Raw genomic sequence first — 20532 nt, forward strand, 5'->3', positions numbered from 1 at the left:
ACTTGACTATATTCCTAACTAATTTTTTGGGTCTAACTTTTAGAAACTTCACTTTTCTCTACCTTTCTTTCTAACTTGTGAAAGTCATAGGTGATTGAGAGGTATGAATCTATTGACTTGACTGGCAACCTTTTCAGCTAAATCACTCATCTTCCTCGAAAATGTGCCATGTGTCTATTAAAATAGTCTCAGTCCCGAAGGGCTTGCACAATCTCCCTCACTTTGTGTGATGAGATCCCCAGTCTTGGTCAGAGTTCTACTTAAGCATGACTATAATATAAATAACATTTTATCCTCAAGATCTTCAAACTTAATTAGCAGCAAAGGAAGAAAAACCTCTTTCCTATCCTGCAAGGTGAAACAAAAAGGTATTGAGCTGCAAATGGATGAAAGGTATTGCTCTTCCAAACAATGTACAGCTAATTAAAGGAACTTGCTACTGCATGGTTAGTACTGAGACAAACAGCATCATATTTGTAAATGAGGAGTCATTTTTATGCATAAAAGCAAATCGTCACACAAAGTTCAGGTTGGGTTAAATTCAGTTACATGCATTATGCAGAGGATCAGATTAGATGATAATAACGGTTGCTCCTAGCCTTAAAAAATCTGAGTTTTATGAGCTGCTACCATGCAATGATATCTAATCCATTTTCAGTTCATGGCATGTGCCAGTCAACAGGCAGTGTCAGGATGGCACCTTCACTCATGGTAAACCATCATACTGGGCCTTCAGAGGATCAGGAAAGTCTAGGAGGTTTTTCAAACTGGTGGCTGTCACATCTCTTTCTAGAGCAGGACAATTCCTTTCTCCTCCAGCCCTGTATGGGAACCCTGGAGGCACCAGTCATATTCGTGCTAGCATGGTGTGTCTTCAGCTCTGTCTGCAGATCAGGAAACAGCAGTCAAAGTTCAACAAGGTCTTGGGCAGAAAGGTTTGGAGGAAAGTGAGGAAATCAAAAGGTCAATGGCTGAAGTTAGCTGTATCTTTTGACCTATGTGACAGCACACACTGGAGTCCCAGTGCCCCATTACCCAGACCAGCATCCCTTCCATCCCCGTCTAAACCCAGAACCATCCACAGGAACATGTGGAGGCAGAAGGTCCATCCTCAGCTGCCCATGGGTGATTTGTATAACTGCACCTTGGAAGCAGGACAACATTCCCCATGGACAGGTATGTTCCGTGAGGTTCCTGGCACTCTTTTCTACTTTAGATATCCTAAGGTGGGGGCAGAAGCCAGGAGAGCTCATTTGTCCTTATTGCCTTATCTCATGTTACCTTACTGTGGTGGGGCATGATAGATACCTGATTCATCTCTGAACTGTTAAGAATATGTTAATGCTAATAAGACACCAAGAGAATAGAGGCACTCTTTGCCATGATTGAACTTACCTACAACTTCAGTCATCTTACAGGCCCCCCAAGAAATCAAGAGGGATGTCTTCTAGTGAATAGCTGTGCTGGAGTCATTTCAGTTAATGAAAGTTGTTTCGGCCTTGTGGGTTGAAAACATTATCTACTGGGGGGGAAAAGAAAAAAAAATCAAAAAGGGCAAATCAGCTCCTTACACTAGTGGTTTTATACCACCAAGGTGTACTTTTATATAAAGTCACAGAATACACATAAAGTAAGCACAAAATGCTCATGCAGTTGCTACTCCAGGATGTTTGTAATGGCAAGTTAGATTGTAAATTATTTCTTCAGAGGACAGAAAGCACAGTGGAAATAATGTATATTATTCATAAAAATGATTGTCCTGTTCACTTGTATACTTCTGCAATTTATTCTGTAACAGCTTTTTACTTCAAAGAAATCACTAGCTAATGACATCTCAAACTTAAAAAATCCACTTATTCACAACCCTGTCCCCGAGGGAATTCCTGCGTGTTATCAGAAATTTTTCCAAAGATCATTAACAGATATTACAAACCAATTGAAACTGAGTATTTTCTTTGCAAATTACTTTTAACTTTAGAGCTATTGAAAAAAGACATTGAGTGATTTAATTTACTTAATCTGTCTACAGATTGCAGCTATGTGCATATCCTGTGATTGCATTTCCAACAAAAAGCATATATAACTATCCCTAATAGGGATATTTTTCTAAATTATCGTACAAGATCAGTAAGATCTCTGCAGATATTAATGTTTACTTTTTCATTTAGAAAATTGCACTCAAAAAAGAAACGGGCATCTTTATTCTGTTGTTATTTTAGAAATAATAGCACACTATAATACTTATTTTACCTGCTATTTTAATTAAAACTCCAATAATCATCATATCCTTTGAGGATATGTTCTACTGATTTTCTGAAAAATCACTGTATTTTCATTAGGCTGTGAAGACAATGTTTTAGAAACACCTTACAAAGCAATGAGTATACCAAAAGAGATCCTCTATCTTGCACCAATCCAAAACAGCAAGCTAATTCAGCAGTGGAGGGCTGGAGATTGTATCTGATTCTGTACCTCATTGCCTTAAATTCCAGAGAACCTTACATGTGTCAGCACCACTTCTGCAGGAAGTAGGAAAAATCTCTTCCCCCATGAATATTTAGCTTGCAGCTTCCTAGCTAAGGTTCCTGCTCTCTTTGCAGATAAGAGAAAAGGGCTTGAAGCCCCTGAAGGTTGGGTAGACTTTGAAGATATTGGCTTTGAATGAAAGTGAACACAGCTGCTGTACTTTGCGTACTGTTCACTCCTGATCATGTGTTACATGTGCTTTACCAGGACACTCTTGGTAGACATATGGGCAAAGCAGGATAGTTTGAGGACGAGAATCAGGATTAACTGCTGGGAAGTTCAGCGTAGCTGAGCTGGTGACTGGCCAAGAGGCATGAGCAGATAAAAGGTTTTAGACATCTTAAAAATTTTCTTATCAAAAATGCAGGTGATGAACTTAGTGGGTATGTAGATTGGGAGCCTGGACTTGGACATCTATATGCCACATGAGCCTCAGTCATCCATCCCCTTTTGTGGCCTTGGGCCCAAAGACGGCTATTCAGAGAAGGACCCAGATTTTTCACAGCAAATAGGTGCATAAACATCTTTTCTTATCTTGCTTTGAGTGGTGGGAGAAATGTGCAGGAAGGGTGACAGAGAATTTGCAGGTGGTAGCACCTTCCTTGGATACTCTGCATCTTCCTATCAGCTGGGTCAGAAGTCTGCAACCAGTCTAAAAACTTCTCCATTCCCAGTACTATAGAACTCTCACTCTCTTGCTGTTTTCCTTTCCTGTGTTACAGCAGAAAGATCTCCCAATTAAAAGATTTCTTTTTTTCCCAGTACATCAAAATACATGGGGTCAGTTAAGTTAAGGAAATTTCCAAACTCTGTCAAGAGCTGAAAAAATTACTCCGTGAGCTATGTGGTGTCCAGTTTTGTCCTGTAAATATCAAGAGACCATAAATTTTCACAAAGGTCCCATGCCATTAACTTGGCAATTTGTTCCTGCCACCATCCTGTGGAGGTAGGTAGGCATGAGGAAGAAGAGGAACTGGCTGCTACTGAGCAATTAATATCTGCACAGGTTACTGGCTTGGTTTTAACCCACGCTACACTCAGATAAGTGCAAAGGGAGGATAGCATGCCCTTTTTCCCTGATAAAGTTGCAGCCTCATTCCTGCTCTTCATTCACCCCCATGATCTCCTCAAGACACTTGTCTAGTCATGGTCCAAGCCCCTAGTTTACAGCCATAATAGCACTGAGAGTGTCAGTAGATGTCTCTGTGAAATCCAACTACTTTTCAGGATTCCCTCATTTTAGATGTGTTTCCCTCACCCTTCTGCCACACACTCGCAACTGGCATTACAGTGTCAGATCAGATGGCACACACGGAAAGCCAGAGCTAGTGGCTCAGAGCTAGTGGAAAGCCACATTTGCTAGTGGCTTTTGCTTCTCTTAGCAGTGCAATCTCTTGTGCATATCCAGCTCCAGGGACAAGTCAGTTCAGCGCTCCATCCTCCCACTCTTCCCTCCCTGCCTTTCCCCTCCCAGGAGCCTCGTGTTGTTTGAGCTTTACTACAACCACCCGCCCAGTGCTCTGGGCTCCTTCTGCGGCTCCTTCTACTTGGAGACTGGCGGCAGAAGCCACCACCGTGCCTCCATCAGGGGTGACCTGGACTTTCCACCTGCCAGCGTGAGGTGCGGTGCCATCAGCTGCCAAACTGGCACAGCTCCACCAGCTGCAGCAGCTGAGTGCTTCTGTTGTCACTCAACCCAGGACGTCTCCACGGAGTCTGATAACACATCTGCTAATTAATGCCAGTTGTGATCATTGGTCAGATCCTCAACTGGGTTAAATTGAAACGGGCCCATTTAAGCCTGTGACCATTAGCAGCAGCTTAGAGCTGACCCGACAGTTTTCGCTATAACATAAATGTACGTCTTGTTAAAAGTGAGTAAAACCCACCAACAAGTTGCATAGAAACTACCAAATTATCAGAAAATTAAACAAGTACTAGTAACTCCCAGCCAAGGCCAAATTACAATGGTGGCAAAGAAGTGATAGGCCCAGGTACATTAGCAGCTCTCTGAGCTATCCAAACTTCTTATAATAAAAATAATTGATTAATTATATGTGTGCTTCTGGGCACATTCACCTTTCTGTAAAGAAAGCCTAATGAGTCTGTCTTTTAGAAAACAGACTATCAGAAAATTTAAATGTGATTCTTTTAACTTGTAAGCATAGTGGTTTACATTTTAACAATAGAAAAGATCAAATCTATTATTGAATTCAGTTTTTAAGACTTATAAGCGACATCAGTAAGTGAAAAGGAACAGTTCAATAATTTTCTTTGTATTTTTTTCTGTCCTTTGTCAAAATTTTATTTCGGTCAGTACTTCCACCCTGTTTGTTTGTATCACCAGTCCTCTCAAACATAACAAGCAGAGTTGTAGAAGGTATTAAATCTTAAACAGAGGTAAAAAAGGTACTCTGGCAAAAAAGCAAAAGTTTGATCGGTTGTGTCAAAAGGAACTGCTGTTATTATTATAATTTATTATTTGTTAAGCACTGACAATATACTCAGTTCTGCTGATTAAGTTTTTCTGAGCAAGTTCTACTGATTGTCTTCTGAGGACAACACACTGTACTACAAAGAAGATATGTGACAGCTATCAAGACTTTTGCTTTCAAGACTCACTTAGCAAAACAATTACATGCCAGTTATGCAGGTTTTATGGAAAAAAAGAGAGAAAATGCATAAACTGAGTAAATATCATGACTTTTGTGTTCACTAATTTTCCTACTCCAGATCTCTCACTTCAGTACTGTCTGACAACCTCAAAGTTACAGTGAGTTTTGAGGAAGATCTAAAGCCTCATCCCTGCTTATATTCAGTTATAAGCATCATGCTATATCAGAGGCAAGCACACAGGCTGTATTGTTAGAATCTGTCTTTGGATCTGGGACTCACTCCCCAGCAAGGGCAGAGATGGCTGAATAGGGCCAGCCTGAGACAGACAAAAATCAGAACAACTCCAGACTCACACATACATTTCCTTCATGACACAATGCAGAGTTAGCCAGTGCTCTACTCATACTTACAAAGACATTTGGGGGTGCAGGTGCCACAAGGGAGCCTTCCTATCCTTGCTAGGCTGTCAGGGCTGTTTCTCTAACAGGCCTCTTGTTAAATTTCTCCACCCTGAGCTATAGGCACATTTTTGCAGGGCATCTAGGAGTCAGGGATGTGGGTTTCTGCTGTTCTAGAGGCACTGCAGATATTCTATTCCTGAAAGTCCGTCTGAACTTTGTGCCTGGTTTATATCTACTTTAGCATGTAAAGAAATCACAGTTTTTTCCTCCACCTTTGCCCTTAGATAATTTATGTATAGTTGACCTCCAGGGTGGAAGATTCCCCAAAACAGGCATTTGATGGCAAAATTATGTCCATGCATCTGTGTGTACACAGCAAGGGACGTGGCTGAGGGCTGCTCTAAGAATCTCTGGCCAAATTTGCGTGTCAGGAGGGTGCCAAACAGACATTGTCCCTTGCCCCAGCCAGGCAACACCTAGGCTTTCAAACCACAGCGCTGCCAGAGTTCCAGCTGTGCAGATGTTCTTAGAAGAAAAACTCCCTTTTGTCTGCTTCTATCCTTTAGCCCGCACACTTCCCTAAATCCTGCCAGCATGCTTTTTTTTTTTTTTTGTAACTGACAGAGAGAAGTGAGTTCTTCTATGAACCTTTTGTGTGAAGATCAAACTGCGTGCATGTAGAACTATTATTTTTTTTAAGGGAAAATCTGCGCTAAAATAATCATTCCATGTTATCCTCACAGAGTGTCTGCTCTGCCTTTTAAAATGCATCCAAGGCCACCCTCAAGACCAGACTCAGTGCTGGCAGGCGGCGGGCTGCAGCTGAAGTCTCTGTGCATGCAGGGAGGGCAGAGCATGGGCAGCCCAGGGCAGGATTGGGGTCAGGGGCAATGCAGCTGGAAGGTACCGTAATCTGAGTTGCTCCTTGTAGACAATGTCAGCCTTTGTACTGGTAGAAACTTGTGGGGCAACTCGGGAGCTGGGCTGGGTCATATGAAAAAGGTGTTTCTTTACCTAGCCAGCTTGGACTCCTCAAGCATCCAGCTGGCAGACCCTGAGGTTTCAGTCAAATCTTGTAAGTTAACATTAGTTTACTAATAGACTGAGGAGTAGAGGATTTGGTTGAGAAAACATAGCCTTTCATTCATAAACTCAGAAACCCTTGTAATGGAGAGGAGAATCAGCAAAAATGATCATCTGATAACAGTACTACTGGGAAATTCTTTATAAAAAAAGAAAATACTAAAGAAGATAGCCCCAAATGGCAGTACAACAGCAGTTTTAGGGTCAATTTCAGTGCTGCTTTGTGTTTCACTATTTATAATTTACTTACCAGCTAGAAAAATGATCAGGTATTAAGTATAGTGAAGCCCCCATGTGTGACACCAAGCAGTAGCACAACTCACTGTAGCAGCTTCTCTTTGGGAAGCCTCCCTCTCTCCCTTTTTCACTATTTCCCTTCTTCTTGCTTCCTTCTTATGCTCCAAATTTCCTTGAATACAATATAGTCAGAGTTTTACATCCAGCTCTAATTTTCCCAGAAGGGACAGCTCTTAAAAATCAGCACAAGTTCTTTTACTCAGGACCTTAAAAATGGACTTGCACTCCAGTGCAACCATCTAATAGACAGATGAACCAATTCCATTAATATAAAAATATTCTACCTGTGCCCATCCCCCAGCAAAGCTTTTGCCAAAGCTGGAACAAAACCCTAATCTAGACTTTATTAAAGTGGAGAAAAATCAACTTCCTTTCACTCCCCCATTCATTCTCCACCACTGTGATTTTCTAAATTTCAGGCAAGCCTGTCACCAAGAGCTGCAGGGCCAAAAGTGGCTGGATGTGCCGTATTCCTGGCCCAAATGGAAGCAGAAAATACTAAACATCTTGCATGGAAGCCTGTTCTCATCAGGTTTGTAGCCCAGCTTTTTTCATCAAAAGCAGTGAGGATAGTACACAGTTCAGAAATGCATCCAAGCATATGGGAGTCTCTCTACACTAATCCTCCTTTTGAGCTTCATCCAGCACTAAATCAGAGCCACACCAGAGAGAGAAATAATGCAATAACTTGTGGAAAATACACGACTCCTCTCTATTAGGGTATGGAAAATCAAACATGACTCACTTTTCTGTATAAATTGTTGGAGGAATATTAACAGCATAAAGCATGGCAGGGACTGGAAAAAAAAGTCATGTAGTACTTAAATTTGCCTGCCCTGGGTCTATACATCCCCATGCACCACAGGCTACATGTGCAGGGCAGTCTTTGCTAGGACAGCACCAACAACCTTGGAAGAGTAACATGATAATGGCACAGGTGACAAAAATCATCTGAGAGGCTAAGAAAATACCTTTTTGCAGAGTTGACCTGCACAATGCTCACAGCCTTGTGACTGCAGCCACCACTTTGAGAGGTCCCCTGAGAGCATCACTGCTGGAATTACAGGGAAGAAGGGTTGCACAGTCGTATTTTCCCAGACAGAATACAGAGGTCTCTGTCTGAGGGAGACAAAGGGCTTTGCTGAGCTCATCCAAGGACAAGAGGGCCCTATGGCTGCCCTGAGGACCAGAGAGTGTGCCATCAGCACTGCCTTGGACGTGGCAGCAGAACAGGCAGAGTGGTGACATCCCACTCCCCACCACAGTCTCTGGCCTCACCTACTGAAAGCAAAAGCAACAGAAAAAGCAGCAAGAGGAGATCTACATCAACTTCTTGAGATGTTGTAGCAGGGAAGCACAGGCTAACCAGGACTTGAGCCCTTCATTGCTTTTTCCATATGTCAAAAGAAAAAAAAATTCAAAGAAGTGCAACCCTTATCCACAGGCTCCAAACACCACTCTCTGGACCTCAGACAGGTGACAGAAAGAAAGGTTTCCAACAGAGCTTGCTTCAGGTGTGCTGATGTGTTAGGGAGCCGAAAAAGAACTGTCAGCTGACAAAATTGTGGGGGTAGTTGAGGATACAAGTTAGGAGAGGGATTGGCTATGTAATTAGCAACAGGAAAAATAAATGCAGCTCCAAGCACATAAGCAGGTACATGTGCAGAGCCAACTTAGAACTTGTAAACAGCCTATTGTTTCCATACATAAGGACTTGCAAACAGCCTGTTGTTTCCACACATTAACGTCTTCGAATAGAATTTTATTGATCACATTTATTGCCTTTTCCTGATTAAAACTGAGAGAAATCCTTTTTTTTTTGTTTGTTTTCTGAAAGAAAGGAATCGGTATATGAATCCTAGCTTTCAAAAATTATTGACCAGAACCTCGTTTGGTATAACTCAGCCTCACTATCATAGAATCATAGTTATCACAGAATCATAGGATCACAGAATTGTTTGGGTTGAAAAGGACATCAAAGACCATCTAGTCCAACCCCTCTGCCATGGGCAGGGACACCTTCCACTAGACCAGGTTGCTCAAAGTCCCATTCAATCTGGCCTTGAACATTACCAGGGATGGGGCATCCACACCTTCTCTGGACAACCTGTTCCAGTGCCTCACCAGCTTCTTAGTGAAGAAATTCTTCCTAATATCTAATACAAACTTACCCTCTTTCGGTTTAAAACTACATTGCCATCTACAAAGCAGAGCATCTTTACCCCAGCTTAAGATTTTCTCCCATATGCTGTTTCTTTAGAACAACTTCTCTTCCCCTTTTTCTTTTTTTTTTCTTTTTTTTTTCACAGTATGCATCTGGTTTAAGGTGACTTTTTCTTTCCCAGCATATGGAGCTGAATGATTATGATGATTTAGATTTATTTTAAATCACAGCCTATTAAATGGAAAAATAAATGCTAATATGTTGATATGGTTTTCTTCTGGATGAATTATTGATATGAATGAGTAGTTGCTGCTATCATAATTACTCTTTATTAAATAAATATATTTTGAATTAGAGATCCTTGATTAAGAAATCACATTTTTGTCTTAAAATTGTTTCCCTGCTGCTAGTATAAGAAATACCTTACATTTCCTCTATGGAGGAAAAAAAAAAAAAAGCAAGTGAAATGGGTCTATTTTTTATCTTTTCCTTTGCTCTGTGAACTTGGCAGTGCTTTGTGCATATTCCCTTTCACTGCTTCTCTTCTCTAATCAGTTAAGTGAGGCTCTTTCCCCTCTGTTGTTTGTGTGGATCTGTCACATAGCACCTAGAGACAGAAAAAAACCATTTTAAATAGGAAAATGCAAAACACAAAAACTAAAGGATTGAGTATCAGGTACCTGAAACTCCTCTCAACATTTTCTTTTAAGCTGAGCACATTTCAGATTAATAGTGACTCTTTAACATAAATAATGATCTAATGAAATAAATATGAAATCGAAAGAATCATAAAAAGAATTTTACATTTAAGAATGCCATCTGTGTAACACTTAGCCTAACAATGAAATCATTTCAGTGCCAAAACAGCTCACTCCGCTTCCAGCACAAGTTACAGGAGAGGGTAATGGCTTTGCAAAATGGCATAAAAGTCTGAGTTCAATCACAGAAGGAATACCTGAGTTCAAACTCCCTCTGCTTCACACAGACAATGGATCTCACACATGAGTTCCGAACTCACCCCTTCTAATGTTTCCACCTTGAGTCATCAAGAATTTTCCACAAAGTGGACAATTTTTATTTCAAGGAAATTTAGATGTCAGAGGAGAAGATTTTGTGGGTCAGTGTGAGGGGATCTAGCAAGAACTATTACACTGATTCTCTGTTTTCCAGCTGTGGAATCCAGAGTCAGTATCATCTGACTGAAGTGTACAGGACTCAGAAACAAGACCCTGTTTAAGCATATCTGTAGCAAGAAACATTCTCTCATAAAGCACTTAGGACTTAACACCAGACAAATTATCAGGTTTTGGGATCAGTGTCCTAAGCCACAGGTCCGTCTGGGCATACACGGGAAAGCTCCATGTAGCAGGATGGAGATGCTGTTTTTGTGAAGAGGGAAGCCAAGCCCTTTCCATGTGCAAGGCGGCGCAGCAGAGCCATGCAGAATACAATGGAGATTGTTTGTTTATACCAGCCAAAGAGAAGGGAACATATTTGTTTTGAGTGAGCTGTGTTAGAATACATATTGTTGTATATGCCCAGGCCTCATTACACCATGCTAGTCTTCAATATGGATCAGATCCTAAAACTGCTTGACATACTGAAATAAATGTGAGTTCTACCCACAGAACATCTCCAGACTTAGGCCTCATGTCTGTCAATGTCATCTCAAAAAAACAAATGTTCAAAGAAGAAAAACAACAAAAGTATCTTAGAGACTGTGGAGGATGCTCACGTGTGGTAGATGCCATTCAAGGGGATGCTAAGGAATTACTTGGAGAAATCCGCATACCAAGACTGGAGAAAAGAGTGGGCCTGAAAAAAAGGAGAGAGAATAAAGTTTCACTGAAAGAAATATTTCTTGTTTGTATTTTAGAAGTTACTCTGAAAACAAGAGGAAATTCTTCCTTCACATCAGCAATGAGGCCACATTAACATCTCTTCAGGCAAAGGTGGCCACAGCTCATATTTTGCTTAAAGATATAACTGTGAGGGCATTCACAGATGAAGAGTTAAAGTGCTGTTCAATAAACAACCTGAAGTGCTGTATGCTGCATTCATATAAGGAACGGTATGAGCCAACAGAGAGAGATGTTCAGCTGCAATCAAAGAGGATCTAAGCCTAACTGAGCACTCACGTGACAGTTGGGATCATTTCGGATCCCTTCCAATGAAGATAAAATAGCATCAAAAGCAGGGCATTTTTTTTCTTTCTTTTAAGGATGAAAACACAACATCATTAGTCAAATTTACTCTGAACTTCCACCTCCTCATGTTGATTTGTACTCAGGTTCAGTAAACATATCTTTCCATCAAGGTAAATAAATGTAAAAGCCCATCAGTAACTTAATTGCTTAACGATAGATGCAGTGTGGGGTGTAACACTGTTTCTGACTATACTGTTGAAGTTAACGACCTCTCAAAAACACCTATTATACAGCTTGGCAGTAAAAAAAATCTGTTCCTTCTTGAAAATCTGCTTATAAAATTTCAACCATTTTTTCCTGTTGTTGGGGAGGGGGTGGAAACCTCTCAGGACAATTTTTCAGATGGACTGATGTAAAATGGAGTTTATTCATTTGAGACGCCATCCTTTGGGGGCCTGCATGACCCAGGGAAATTTAGGCTTGAGAGAAGCGGGGAGTCCACAGTGAGGGCGAAAGTTACACAGCCTGGGGAAAATATCTCCAAATTAAAATGCCCGTGGTTCTGAGTGGGACCATTTTCTGGCAGGGGTGGAGGGCTCAGTCCGCAGATGTCAGGCAGAAGCCTGATCTTGCATGCGTAGCACACACCTAGGGACATCCAGGAATGTGCCTTCTCCTCTGTCCTTTCACACCTAGAGCCCTGGATTGAGGACCCTTGGGAGAAAGCAGTTGTTCCCATTAAAACCAGGCCATTTAATAGAGGCAAAGGCAAAATCATCTCTCCAGTGAGAGAACAGTGAGGGAGGAGGGTACGCCAAGCATCTGAAAGTGAAATCTGGCTCACGGTGGGCAGGCAGGCGCAGTGCAGAGGCACAGCTGCCAGCCTGACATGATGGATCAGAAAAGCTACTAAGGAGCTGCGAGAGTCCAGGCAATTGAAACAAAGCAAAACATGAAAAGGCAATAGGTCAGACCTTCTTTGCAATCTATCAGTTAAACTAGTATCCACTTCCAAAGGAGTATGATGTCCTAAGCAGTAGACATCCCAGCACGTGATTGCTACTGTGATGGAGGGACAGGCTTACCAAAAGGAATTAATAATAATAATTCCTAGTAGTGCTAATTATTTAGTTGAAGTTGTTCTGTAGTCAACCCCTCTGAGGAAATAACATGGTTGGGCATTTTGGCTTAATTCTATCGTCCCGTACCAGCTTTACTCAGCCCATTGGAAAACAAAGGTGTGTTCAAATCTGTCCATTACGTGGGAGGCTTGAGCCAAATTCTTGCCTTCCTTCAGTTAGGCAACAGTGATGAGTGCCACGGAGTTGATTTCAGCTGCTTTCTCCAAAACCCTGAAGCTTTCAGAAACATTCATTTCTGCTGGCATCACTCAACAGCTCATTGTTAGAATTTGTTCTCATTGGCATGCATGAACTGAGACTGATGTACGGGGTGATCCAGAGTGACAGCCTTCAGCCCCAAAAGTGGATACCTGCTTCCCTTAGAGTCCAGGGACTCACACTTGACTCAGAAGGATATATGCAAAAATTATCTTTCCTCTTTCATTTGCGTGTGTTAAGACTAAGTGTGTTCAGCCAAATTAGCAATCAGGCAAACTGTGCATGCAGAAATCTGCACTTGTACAAACTGCATTTTTTTTGTAACATTCCAGGATTAAATATCTTGACAAAAGATGAAAACCCTTTAACAAATCTGCCCCTAGAGAAAAGTAACATTTTTTTATTCCATTTACTGTCAAATGACATACAGTTGAACACAGTCCTATAGGTTGATTTGTTGCTTTAAATAATGTCACTAACATCCAGGTATCAATGTGACGGTGCAGAAAAAAGAGTTCACATTGAGCTAGATTCAGTTGCAGACCTAGAAATTGAAATTAAGTCTGATGCTACATGCTTAATTCATGTTTGTGTGACTGAGAAAGGGAGTATCTGGTTTACCTTGAATTTCCTGCCTTAGTGTGGTGAAAACATGACCCATCACATTAATTAAAAAATAGTTTTCAAATGTAACTTAAGTGGTATTGCACTGGCAGGAGGAGACAAACACCTTTTTGTCCTTGACATGTTATGTGATATAAAGGAAGCTGTTCAATAGCTTTTTCCTTGATTCCAAGGTAGGTCTTACGATTCTCACTGAAGAACAGGGAAAAGGTATGATGACATCTCACAATGAGAAGCCAAAGATTCTGCTTTACCAAAAAAAAAATTTAAACATTTGTCCCTCAAAACCCGTAACCCTCTTCTGACCACATTGTTTAAACAGGTGCCTATAGGTAGTTATCACATATGTTATGAAGATCTATATTTATGTCATTTGAGTGTTGTACCCAGGTTGGTATGTTCAAGTTTAATACCCCAAAATACTATGTCATAGCAATGGACTTTCAACCAGCACACATTTGACTACTGATTTCACATATGCGGCTGGGACTAACTTTTCTCCTAATATGGTGATGGCACAGGCACTATTTAAATGATTCCTGAGTCTTGTAAATATACACCAGATGTATCTTTTGTAAATGTTACATTTTTCAACATCTCAGCATTTGTGAATAGTTGAAAGCGATGCCAGCCATGCTTTAATGGGGCACAGAAGCGTACTGCATTCAAAGAAATGGCACACCATTGCAATAGTCAAAATTACAAGTGCTGTCAAAAAGCTACATTTGTGCTTTATTGATTAGCACCAGGTAACACAGTGCTTCACAACGTGCCTTCATATGTGCCTCTTTCAGCTGACAATGTTTCCCTGCACGTGGGTAACACAGAGGGGGAAGTGGAACTTCCAGGGCTGCCCTGGGGAAGAAGAAGGGTAGAGAGGCCTGGGGAGTCACATGGGCCCCCTCAACCACTATGATGGTCAGAGGTGAAGACAGACAGGCTGTGGGAGCTGCCACTCCCACAGCCATGGTCACAACCCACTGCCACAGGGATGTGCCCACCATCCCAGAGCTGGGCAGGGAACGAAGCTCACCTTTCCCACGGGTACGGATGCAATTTGAAGCTATGATAAATTTTCCTGCAACACAGGCTCCTGCTGCTTGGCCCTCCCTTGTTGCAGAGGTAACTCAGCACCAGGGAGAGGTATCTCCCATTAGGAGCCTCTCCTGGAGCACAAGGAGAATTCAGTTGTGAGGAGAAGCCACCTCCTGGGCTTTTCCAGACCTCTCTTTTTTCTAAGCTTTTCCTGACTTTCCTGTGTCATTGTAGAAATCTCACAGAAGACCCAGGAGCACATGTGTAACAGGTTATGGAAAATGTGCTCTCCCCACCTTCTACCTCCTGGCACTTGCCCTCCCCGTCACCACCACATCCAGACTGCCCCCATGGTCTCCCTGTTAGCACCAGGCAGTAAAAGGAGCTGTCAGAAATCAGCCACCACATTTGCCTAAAAATGCACATTTTTGCAGGATTTGTCCCCCAACTGTCCCACAGATAAGAGGAAAGACCTTTATAATATTGCACAATTACTATTATTTGCAAGGCAGAGTGCTTTTGCTCAGTGAATTTTGTGCTGGAATTGCACCATGAGACTCAGTTCAGCAAATCAGCTAAAATCAGAGCTAGGTGGCACAGGACAATAAACTTAGGGGGAATGGACTAGACGTAATGCCCTGCTACAAGTATTATTTCCAAGTTCACAGGCTTGCAAATTAAAATGTCCCTGGATCATTGCCATAAAAAAGAACATTAAAAATCAGGAGAAGAGGTCTGGGCATCTGTTAGAAGCATCTAATATATACCAAATGTGTATGCTGAGCTTCTTAGATATACGCATTGCTGAAATATAGCCTACGATTAATGTAAAAGCAGAAATATTTTAATTGTATTTTTCCATTTGATATTCAAATGAAAAAAAATATATCTTATTAAACACAACACTTGGCTTTGCTATTTTAATAAAAAATAAGTTGTTGAGGAAAAGAAAAGCAAAACTACTGATTCCTTTCCTTATGATGATCAAATGAGCCTTTCATGTTTGTATCTTATACTTCACTTTTTAGCACTTTGAGGCAAATAGCAGATATCAAAACTTAGTAAATAATCAAAGACTTATTCAGTTTTCCAAACTGTCATGCTGCTTATCTTGTAATAACTGATCTCTTAGGTAGCATAAGCTATTTAATTGCTACTGAAGATTATTTGAATTAAAAAAGAGACGACATTCTCCCTTACCCCTCAAAAAGACAAAACTATATTCTTCAAAAAGACACATGCCAACAGATAGATTCTGATCTCTTCTACACATGCACAAGTGCAGTAGCTAATTTTACAAGATTTGATAGGAGCTGCGTATCTGAGATTACACCCTGTCCTCCAGACTGCGCATTCCACATGGAAAATGACTTAATTTGGAAATAAATTTTGTTGCTGATAAATCCAGACTCTCAAGTCTCTGGGCATCCAAAGAACGAAACCTATTAAATTATTTTAAAAAACAGCTACTGCATTTTAAAGGGACTTTTTACAGTGTTGGCAAAGTGCGTATTCATGTATCCCCCCTGACATGATAGACTGTAATGGCTCCAGTCTGTCATGTCAACCATCTGCATATTAAACAGTCCCTAAGTACACATTGACACAGCAGACCCTAATAGCTCTGAAGCCGTAACAATCTATTGAGTCAATAATATGCATGTTAAAGAGCATCTCCTGTACTTCCATCAATATCTTTTATCTTTTCCTTAATTTATATCTTCTTTTTATATGTATATTCAGAGTTAAAGTTTTAGGAACCTTTATCCTTTAATGTGCTGCCACAGATGTGAAACATGTGGCACAGAGAGGCGCATACAGTAGCAAAATCCTTCCCTAGTATTGGAGCCAGACCTTAAAATAAGAACTGTAATATTTTTACACTGACAGTGCACATTCTTCCAGATAAGGTGGAAATAGCCCCTCTTGTCTGCTGGGCTGGACCCAGTGTGGTGAAAAGCCCGGGAAAGGTTCCTGATGATTTCACGGGCTTTGGATGGAGCCCAGTGTGATGATACTCATTTCCTATCATACATTTCCTTCTAATTAAATGAAATAGGTCACAGGGGGAAAATGAAACAAAAGACAAATGTATTTACTTACAGTAATATCAACCCCCCAAAAACAGCAATCAAAAACAAGAGAAAAGATAATACAAAACATACTGTCTCTTCACTAATGTGAAATTATGTCTGTTACCAGAGTCTTAATTCATTCCTGGGTGATCTTGGGATTTTTTATACCATGGAAGAGGGAGACTGTTATTTAAACATAAGAAAATGGAGGCTTAACTTCTTTTGTCTAAATAACTGGCAGGAATAATTCTAATTTTCTTTTGCTCAACTTCACATCACCATACCATGCTGCAATCCTCTCGCACCCTGATCACAGGACTTTCCCATCTTCTTCCAGTCTCCTTGCTCTCTGAAAGCATCACAATTTGGCTCACACTTTTAAAAGTGAAACCAAAGTGCAATTTGTGTTTCCAAAATGTAGACCCGAGGACAGGGAGGTCACTTGACCCTATCAGCAGATCTTAGATGTCCTAAATTCCCTTCTCCTTTCCATTAATTTGATACCGATGTATCTTTGATGCACATAGGGATTTATTCCAGCATATTCTTGATTAACTTTCACCCCAGTGAGGGCAGAATCATGCTACTCTCCCTATTGCTTACCAGGAGTGTGCAATTCATCCTACCCTTGCCTTGCATCATTCCATGTCCCCAGGCACACCAGACCAGATCATCTACTTCTGTGCCTCATTCAGTACAGCATCCCCTAACTTCATGACAAGAACTGAAGGCACCTGTCTTCTATTAAGTCCTTGGTAACATCTCGTAACCAGCAGGATTTCTTCCCAATGAAATGGAAGGGAAGTGGATCAGATGCCCACATGAATGCCCAGGGATTTGCCCAGCCATGAGGCAGGTCCTCAAAACCTCAGACTAGTGCATAAACTTCATCTTATGTGTGTTGTCTACTGTGTGTGTTATCAGGACAGGACTTTCTAAACTACGGATAACACAGTACTCACAAAGCACAGTAGTCACTATTTGACCTTTTTCACTGACAATCTAGCAAGTAGATTTAGTTTTGGGCAGGATATGCTTTTCTTTCTAAATGAAAAAAAAGCTATTGAAAAAACCTAAGCAAATGAACAAAACCTACAGAATAGGTCCCATTAAAACAAAACCAAAAACAAAACAAAAACAAAACAAAACAAAAAAAAAGGCAAAAGTCACTGAAAGTCCTGCTATGTTGCCTGTATTTCCTTTAGCTGAGGGAGACAGCCTCAGTGTAGCCCTGGAAGGGCTTGTTCCTGACAGAAATGGTTCATTATAGATGAAACATATTCCTCTCTCTACAATATTATGGGTAGAGCCACATCCATTTGAGGAAAATAGGTCCTCTCTGGACCTCCTGCAGGAGCTCTCTTTTGCTATTCACTCTGGTGCTTGCTGTGTAGCAACCCAACAGCCCCAACCAGTCCAGCCCTGGTGAAGGTAGGAACATCCCACAGCAGCCACACAGCAGGTCTGGATCATTTATAACATCCCTTGCTCCTCTGGCACTTCTGTTTGGGCCTGATGAGCCTTGTAGGCTTCCCAGAACTTAACAGAATTACCAGGCAATGCCAAAGAAAGACAGGAGAAGGGCTGCTGGCCACACAGCCAGAGTCCTTTAACACAAATCCTCTGCACAAAGGATTACTGGGTTGGGTCACACTCACTCTGGATGGCCAGTGCTTCTGGGAGTTGTTCCACTGATTTAAGTGGATAGATCATCCAGTCCAGCTTCATGGACTTAGAGCAACCGATACCTGCCACCAAGCAAAAGAAGAGCCACCAGCCTTGGCCCATAAATGAGATATGCAAGGGCGATGAAGGTAGGGCAAGTGAAAGAAACACAATGCTGTAGGTGAAGTGCTCCTTGTTCCCCCAGCAACCCTCTTGTGTGTGCTGCAAATGTAAGGTGGGCTCGCCTCCTGCTGCCTTGTCCCCCTTCTGCACAGCCTGTTCCATGCCCAGCTGCAGCTGAGCCTATCCCAGGCTGGCCTAACCCTGAATGGAAAAATTCCCAATTACTTCAGTGAAGGGGGCTCTGTATCCTCAGGCAAATGTGGGAGAGCAAATTTTGGTAGGGCTATGATTTCACTGCCTGTGTGCATAGGACATCTCCTTTCCTACACAGAGGAACGCTGGCCACCCTTCCCACTTTTTTGGTTCTCAGTGTTCATCACTGCACCTGGAGTTATCTCCCATTTACCAAGGAGTTGATTTAAGTGTCTGACTCAGTCACATATGTTTGGCTCCCTTATTCAGAGTAAGATTTGGCCTACTAGCTGTGAAAACAGCTTATATCACATGTGCTGCAAAGCCTAGCCAGAACAGGCTGAATAAAGGATGAAGTTTAATCATGGAAATGTTGACCTACAAATAGAGAACAAAATGTTAAACCACATGGTATAGGGTGCTGCACGCCCCAAATATCAAGGAGAGGGAAGAAGAATTGAACACATTTGGAAAGTAAAGCTTACTGTTTGGGGTTTGTTTTGTTTTTTTTTTTACTTCTTTCTGCATATTCGGAGAGTCAGACCCACACTGTTCCCGCTCGCGATGACACCCTGGCATCTGAAGAACAACATGACACCCACCACAAAATGCTGCTGTTGGCTGGCGCCGTCTAAAGCAGCGAGGTTTGGTGAGGGAGGTGAGACTGCCAAAGGCAGGCGAGTGAGGGTGTCACAGAGTGGGACCCGGCCGCCTGTGTGACTCCGGTCTATGGGACCTGTACAGACCGGGGGGAGGATTAAGACCCCTTTCATCCTCTGTCCTTGAAAACTAGTCCTGGGTTACCTCTTACAGATGGGGGGCAGGGGAATGTCAACACTATTTACACATCATCTTTCAGCTGGGACATCCTCACCTTTGTGGGTTTCACACAAAGAAGGGCAGTGTTTTTGGCAGAAAATCCATTTCCATTTTTAATCATAGCCATCACACAAATGGTTCATCTCACAGGATGGGAAAACTTTCTCATAGGCTTTATTTAACATAATTTTGGATGTTGCAAAGGACAAAGAATAAATATTTTAATCAATCAGCTTGCTTTCAATAACTTGTCAGCTTTGTCTTTAGGTACACTACATTTTATACAAACGTAGTTAACAGCAACCGGCCAGGCCTTACTGACTGACAACTGTTCTTTACAGGATTTCTATGTGCCAAGGAGCTGGACAGTAATATCCATTTGGTATTCATGGAAAGTACTTGCAGAACAATAATGACAATAATTGCTTCTGATTCTTGTGTTTACAACACTGCCAAAGTATCATTAGAGCCTTATTTATAGATAATAATGCTTATTAATCACACATATTCGAATTTTGGAATGTATTAGATTAATATTCTTTTGTAACTTGGTTCTGTACTAATGCTATGAAAAGCACTTTCTGAATGCAGCCCACTGGGAAGTGCTTGCCTCGGTAAAGTAAAAGCATCCAAGCCATCTGCAGGTGAGGGACAAAGGGCGTACCTCTTCCTCAGCAGGCAAACACCAAAGCCGGACACACCCATTCCAAAAGCAGCTCCTTTGGATTAAAATCAGGGGCAGACTCCTGAAAAAAAATACTGTGAAAGGTGTGATAGAAGTGTTGCTCTTGAGCTTGCTTTTTGATGCTCTGTGAAAAGGTTTGCTTTCTACTGCTTTATAAAGAAACTGGGTTTGGAAGGTGAGGAATAGATCCATCTATCATCTCACTCTTTAACAGCGCATTCTACCCCATGGGTGAGTTTAGCACGGACCTCGGGATTCCTTATCAGTCAAGAGGTTGGTAATGAGAAATATAAGAAATATACTACAAAAAACACTCCTCATTTTTGTTATTAAATAATTCCAGCTTTTCTATATCAACATCTTCCACAATTCAACAGCATGATAGAAGGAAAATAGATTTTTAAAAAAGACATTTACAACAAATGAAAGTGCCAGCCAAATCTAAATACCAACTGCCCTATATTCATATCCTCCTTTGTTTCCCTGTAGCCCATTACAATGCTGAAAAATACACCAAAGCAACTGCAGTACCAAACTCTCCAATTTTTAGTGTGTGACCAGCTCCATAAATTTTTGTTTAAATAAATAAAGTCCAGAACAGTATAGAATGTTTTATTATTCATATTATTATTATGTTCTTTGAGATAGTTCTTCAAGCAAATTTACAGAGACTCTGTCAGTTTAGAGATGACATTTCCATATGTTTGCTTGGGTTTTTTCCTTTTTACCCACTAGCCGAT

At 41.3% G+C, this 20532-nt stretch overlaps 1 long non-coding RNA gene across 12 annotated transcripts in view; it reads right to left on the reverse strand.

Moving 5' to 3' along the window:
* Window positions 1–20532, reverse strand: part of LOC116440090 — a 40054-nt gene that overhangs the window by 4064 nt on the left and 15458 nt on the right. For 9 of the 12 annotated variants that reach the window (XR_004238404.1, XR_004238398.1, XR_004238397.1 and 6 more), the window contains 2 exons: window positions 10823–10902; window positions 1396–1522 (listed from right to left, as the gene is read on the reverse strand). This is a non-coding gene — a long non-coding RNA (uncharacterized LOC116440090). Of the gene's footprint in view, window positions 1–1395; window positions 1523–10822; window positions 10903–19771; window positions 19854–20532 lie in introns of all 12 variants that reach the window. The other 3 variants (XR_004238405.1, XR_004238400.1, XR_004238403.1) reach the window with 1 other exon arrangement.

The sequence above is a fragment of the Corvus moneduloides genome, chromosome 2 (assembly GCF_009650955.1).
Source record: "Corvus moneduloides isolate bCorMon1 chromosome 2, bCorMon1.pri, whole genome shotgun sequence".
NCBI lineage: Eukaryota > Metazoa > Chordata > Aves > Passeriformes > Corvidae > Corvus > Corvus moneduloides.